This window comes from Branchiostoma floridae, chromosome 2, assembly GCF_000003815.2.
Source record: "Branchiostoma floridae strain S238N-H82 chromosome 2, Bfl_VNyyK, whole genome shotgun sequence".
NCBI classification, from domain to species: domain Eukaryota; kingdom Metazoa; phylum Chordata; class Leptocardii; order Amphioxiformes; family Branchiostomatidae; genus Branchiostoma; species Branchiostoma floridae.
The window spans coordinates 12,110,551-12,117,544 of NC_049980.1; the positions used below are offsets into that span (position 1 = coordinate 12,110,551).

A 6,994-nucleotide genomic window follows, 5' to 3' on the forward strand; every position below is an offset into this window, starting at 1 on the left:
ACAGCCATTCAATAAATCTTGCTAAGATACTAGGAAAAAAGAAATGAGCAAAATGTCACAAAAAATATTTTGAAGTATCATATCAAGGTAGCCTTGAGTTGCTCATGCAAAAAATCATGTAGAGATACAGATTAGCAGAATAACTAGCAAAGTATATTTGCGTATTTCGTATCATAAGGAGTTTGAGATCATGGATTAGAAAAGAAAACATGTAATAATGACTAAATGAGCTTGATTTCAATAACAATACAAATGCCTGTTGGTTTTGGGAATAAACGATGAGACAAGACAAAAAGAAAACACCTAACTACTGTGACACCATTTGATATATTACAGCTTTCCCTTTCTACATGTACTGTCTCTACAAATCCCTGGTGCCCAAATGACCCCACCCAAAGGGGTGTGTCCCTTATCAAGACATGATAAAAAAGCTCCCCCTTCTCTGGGTTGGTATATTCTGCTGTTTGGACAGTTGTCACTTCCTGTGGCCATCTGACTTTTCAGGGAAGGCCAAGGATATAGTAATATCATACCATTTAAGATCTTGATCTAACAGTACAAATGAATTAAGTCTACATGTATACAGAAAATTAACACACAGAAGTACAGGACCTTTGCATGATTTGAGATAGCTGAGGGAACAAATTTCACCACAGCTGAGTATTCAGGAAGCGTGCCACAATTCCACTTGATTTCTAAAGTCAACAGCCTGGACCACAATTGACAAGGCAATTTTAACGACTATCTTTACATCAGTAATTGTAAAATGCTTGCAAATAGTAATAAGCAAAAGACTTTGAATACAGTAAACAACATCTATATTTTTCCTAATTCATAGCAATTGAAATACAAGATTTTTCTTCCCTTCATCACATTTCAGAAGGCCTAAGTCAAAATTTCAAGTAAATTTCTCAATCAGTATCAGCACTAAGAATTTCAATGATTCCTTTAATTTCCTGAACATAATTTTTTTCTTCAAATTCTTGGGCCGTAGCATTGTACGTGTATCTCTATATATATCACCTAACACAACTGTCCGAAAGAGTGCCGTCAAACAAGTTACAAAACTGCCATTGCCTAACCACAAAAACCCACTAGATATAATGAGCTGACACAAACAAACCTAAACAAAAGATTCAATATTTGCAGGGCAAACCTAACATGGCCTTGGAATGCCTGTGGCATATGGGACAGCTGTCTCTCCTACTGGAGGGTCTGGATAGAGTTTAGCAATTTCATATCATCCTTTAAAAAAAGTGACTTGAGGACCCAAACCATGATGCAACTAGCAGGGGCAATCTGTCGGCCCACTATGTTCTCAACTTAAAAATCCTGACAATAGCACATCAAACATAAAAGTCGGACGCTCTCCTTCAGTACTGCGGAAATTCACTTGGAGGCCAATTACTGAACTTGACATTCAGTTTCCTCACCTCTACCCACATGCCAAATATCATCAAGATCCATCAGGAACATTTTATGTTTACTGTCTACACAGTAATTGCACCAAAAACATAACCTTCTTGGCAAACAAAATTAATTATGTGGCATAAATATGAATATGATATATTTGCCATCGCAAACCTGGAATGACAAGGCAATGTATGTTAAGGATTTACACAACAAACTGCCAGTGAATCTTTCAAAAAGAGTGTTCTGCAATCATTATCCATTGCATACAGATGCTGTGGCACTTGTTTACAATCTACACTGTATAGCACACACTCGGTGTCTGTCAAAAGTTCACCCAAACTTCCTCAGTGCCATTCAGACATTGACAAACATGACTTCTGAACCCATCTGTCATAAAAGGCATGCAAAGTCCATTATGCTTATCATTTCCTGATTGCAATCTCTGCCAGCAAGGAAGTTGCCGTTCTGAATGGGCCACTTCATAGCAAACCTGCCAGGAGAAAACAGATAAGTACAGAATGGCATATGTATCGTTCTGAACTAAATATGCCTCTTTAACATTCAATGTTACACAAGCTCTTTCTTTTTTTTTTCTTCAGCATCAACACATTCTGCATTTTGTGGAACAGGTTCAAATGTGTCCATTTCCTTCCAACCCTCAATTGATAATATTCAAAATGCCTACATTGTACATTTTTTGTACTACCAGTCAAAAGAAATATATATTTTATGAAGCTAAAGTCGTTTCTCAACAACGTTTCAACAACTTTCACTTTTCCTTGATCTGAACATGAACTTATTACCTTTCCAACAGCAATGCCATTTCAAAGTGAAAGAGGTAGGAAATGAAACTGTTACAAAAGCCTATCGTTGCTATCAACCATAAATAGATAAATATTATAATATATAGATAAGCCATATGCAATAAATGTAAATGCAAGTATTTACATTGACTGCATATTGATTATACATATAGTGGTTGGCTTTCTTCCATTTTTCTCTTCCACAGCATGACCAAAACACAGGAACAAGTTTGGTACGGCCAAACGAGGCACTTCACAGTACTAATGGTATTTCCGAAGATGGGCAGAACAGCCAGACTCTCCAAGCCCCACATTCCTTCCCCCCTCTGAAATGTCATGTTGTACTCTGGCTCAGACAACTGCCTGCCTGTGTGGCTTTGATGCCCAACATTCCAGGCTGCCAGTTGGAACAAGTTGTGACAAACCTGACAACATGGACCAGGAATGTGTCCCCTTTGCGGGCTAGGCCTGACCAGGAGACTTCTCCGGTTTTATTCCCTTCATTCAAATAACATAAAAATTAAAGTGAAGGGGAAAATAGCTTTGACAATAATTATACTGATTACACGGCTACATACATACATACATACATGTACATGTACTAGGATATATTCACCCTTTAGTTATACTTAGAAATATCAGTAGTTCTAAAACTAGCTATGGGCATTTTGTATATTCTCATACATTGTATGTCTATTTGTTTCCTTGCAATCAGCCTTTGGATATGAGATTGCAATAAAACAAATACATATAATAATCTATATATGACGTACAATACCATAACATTAAATTTCTAGATAAAACTTTACTACACGAAGCTATTGTCTTTTCTTAATACATCTAGTAGTCAAAGTAAATAATTCACACCAAGGAATGGATGGTCTTTGTGGATGTGAAAAAAATTGCAAGGAAAACAATGAAATGTTTGGGCAATGCTTTATACATATACATGTTGCGTATACAGAATATGTTCTTCACAGACCTTTCCAACCTTACACAACATTGCACTCAAGCTGTCAATACTCAGGCCAAGCACACACAGAGTAAGATGTTTCTCTCTCAAGAGATCAATAAATATCCTGACTTTTGACTTGTGCTTTCTGCAAGTTAGTGGCCATGGGGGATGACTACTCTTGCAAGCACAAGAGAAAATGTTACACTTCTTTTGATAATGCGCTAACACTTCATTTATCAAATTTCCACAAAGGAATATAAAATGTTTCATATTCCCCATGTTTTTCTGAAATTCATTGTTATCTCTGATACTTTGAAGACTATTAGTATTATTACTATGTAATATCTATATAACACCTCAAGCAACAGTTGAACTGTGACCTACAGCAACACTATTCAATTTTACATGCAAGGTCAGCTTTCTACTACACAGCGATCTCTGAGAGAAATTGGATTTGTGTCTTACCCTTGCTTTATAATTCAAATTTGATGCACGAGGCAAAATCACGATTTAAAAGACAACAAAAAACATAGAAATAGAAGATGAAAAAAATTTAGTCTATGAAATTTGCTGAGAGCTGTTTTATCTTTAGTCACTCTTTGGTTGCTCAGCGGGAGCAGTCTGTAGTGGAAAGGGTGTGTACATGTACATGTATCTCTCACTTCTACTGATTAGCCTGGCAGTGCTAGCCGAACTTGGGGACACCAATCTATCAGTTACCAGTAATCCTCTGCAATATCATTACATTGTTAGACAAACATTAAGGTTCCAACCTAGTTCTCCATCAAATTCCCAAGCAAATCCTGTGGCAGGGTTATCGATGTTGCTGTGCCAAAGAAGTCTCCTTCATTGGTAGGTATGCAGGAGATGTGAAAGGTTACATATCTGATATCCTGACCATGACATCAGATCCTGTGTGTTATGCGGTTGTCACCTTGGATATGATGCATGCCTCCCCTGCAGCGTGTAACATTGTCTATATTTTCCTCTGCCATCAGAAAATGTTTACATTCCACCGTTTGGACGTGCGGACAGGGCAGAAACATGTGGGGAAACTGTGGGAAAGTTGGCAATAGATTCTTAGAATTCAAGACATGATTATGTACAATTCACTCACAAGGGAGTGAAAATTCAATATTGATTCTCAAAATTCAAGAGAGGGACTTGATTACATATCTATCTGTATACAATATTGATAGTACATGAAATCGTGAGCTGCATTTTATTTTTAAATCTAAAAGTAACTGTTCAATAAATGATAGCTTTCCTTGTACAAATCTTCCATTAGCTCAAACAGCTTTTCCTAACCAATTTCAGTTAAAACTTTGAAACACCCTTTAGATTGTAAGAATAACAAAACAAAACAATTGTTATTATGCTTAATCCCATGACAGTAAATGTATATAACACCTTCATTGATAAACCAACATTTATCCTATTTTATGGAGTCATGGCTGAAAATGACGAGTTACTTGCACATTAATTGCAAATTAATAACATGTCAATACTCTGCGTGCAGGTCTCCCACAGTCAATCATATCAGTTATTGTGTAACTGACAGAGGGAAGTCAATTTAAAAAGGTCATCCAGACTATCCACACAAGGGCATTTACCACACTATAGGGTACTGTGAAATTTGGCTGGGAAGCAGCACTGTGGACGATCAGGACTATGTATGATCTATTGCAGTCTGCAATAGAAATTGCACCAATATTGCCATGTCTTCAATATCCTTCAATGACCTGTTATGACCTTTAATAACGTTTTCAGTGCAACCTGGGAAGGAGGAAGGGCCAACCTGATTGCGAGCAGAGGCCTGCAGTTCTCTACTCTGCCACATTATCACATACATCTGTAATTGATGTGTGTTTGCAACTGCAGTGAGTGTAGTCTGATCTTAGTAATCCAAAATCATAATCATAAAAAAACCCATTGTACATTGTGTTTGTGATTTGTTATCTTGATTCCACTCCAGCCTCCTACAAGTGCAATAGCCATTTGGTACCACATTTGTATTGGTTATAGGGCTAGTAGGCAGCAGGGAGAAGTAAAACATGGAGAAAGGACACATTTCAATTTGGGTATTTTCACAGACCAGAACAAAGCAGCTCACTACAACAAATTAGCATTACTCTTAAACCTCCACTTTATTGCAACAATTGTGAAAAAAGATTATTATCAGGTTTCCATAAATTCTGCAAGGTTACAATTATTACAAAATTTCCTCAAACCATCCCTGCGTTCAAATGATGCAAAGCAATTTCTCACCCTGAACACATCACATGTACACTCAGCATTCTGCAATAACCTTTGAATAATTACCTGATCTTTGATCTCATAACCTTTAGAGAAATTTCTCCATAATCTGTATTCCAAAATCTATATTAAGATTACAAACAGGATGGATGTGTAGGGGACATTTCAAACTTCTGCTGGGTATTTTATCTGGTAAGCCATCAGCGATTTTCTGGGGAAAATGACAAATATTCAATAATATGCTCAAATTAACATGACCTTTGAAAGTAACCTTCACAACATGGAAAGTAATAACTTCAGCCAATTCAAGATACACTTTTATTTGTCTTTGAGGAATACCACCAGCTAAGGGATACTGATATTAACTGATATTTGGGACTTGTGACATATGGATCAAATGCTAAACTTCAAACTTCAGTGAACTTCAAAAATTATACAATAAATCATCAACTAGATGTAGGGAAAAACCTAACGACGATTGCAGCCAAAAATAAGTAGCTAATGTCAGGAACATAGCAGCCACCAAACATGACTGTGCGGTTCACCCAGCCACTGAAATGTAGCTTAACTTGTGTAATTTACCCATCATCAAAACGTTTGAAATGAAATCAATCAAAAGACTGCCCAATCCCAGCTTGACCTGTGAAACATAGGTTATCTATGAAATTACTGACAGGAGTGGGGAGAAATTGAATTTTTCTACCTTGAAAAGGGATAAGAATGTCATCAATCTCCCTGTAACGACTGCCTGCCCAAGCAAACCCCCTGATGCCTCGATGTCGGATCCAAATTACAGAGCTTAAAATGAGATGAAATATTCTACCCTTTGGGCAGAGTAATTTGCTGAAGTTAGATCAATCACATTTGGTGTTTCCCTGTGGCTACTGGAGCATCACAGCTTGGAGGTACATGTACATGCATGGACAGCCTTCCTTCCTTGAGCCATGAACTGTGGCAGGAAGAAGCCAAAGGAATACAATCAACTGGCAAGCACACTAGGCAACATTCTCACAACCCTTATAAGTTATACTGAGTACATAGAGCGATTTAAAACTATAGTTTGTTAAAAAAAATCTATCAATAAAAAAGCACTTCCCCATGATTTTCAGAAAAACTGTTGATACCTATACTTTTGAGGAGACTAAATTTTACAATAAAGGGGAAAATATGTTTGTATGGTGTTTGATAATAGGGTTTTAAGTTCATAATTGAAACAATTCTAGTAACAGTAATCACATAATTGGAAATGCATATTTGCAGGGTCATGAATTTCTGCTAGATATGTCATCACAAAACTTGGGAAATTAAAACCACCACAAACATTAACAGTACTTTTTCTAAACCTTTCATGATACAAATGAAGATGTTTTTACACATGTTGCAGAAGCTCAGACATGCAAAGTGCAAGTCACACTTGGTTGCGATGGGATGGCAAGCCCACCAAGCTGGGACCCATGTGTGCTTGGAAGAAGTGGCAACATTGTGCCAAACATCTCAGCCAAATGTTTGGCTTCTAGTACTACACAGACAGGTCAGGGATCAAGTACATACAAGTTTCCTGTTATGT

The 6,994-nt window shown here is 37.1% G+C and overlaps 1 protein-coding gene across 1 annotated transcript in view; it reads right to left on the reverse strand.

Annotated features, from left to right (window-relative positions):
- Nucleotides 1-4,048, reverse strand: part of LOC118409574 (heparan sulfate glucosamine 3-O-sulfotransferase 5-like) — a gene marked incomplete in the record, with an annotated part of 39,459 nt that extends 35,411 nt beyond the window's left edge. The window contains 1 exon segment of the mRNA XM_035810691.1: nt 3,945-4,048.
- Between the last annotated feature and the right edge of the window lie 2,946 nt (nt 4,049-6,994).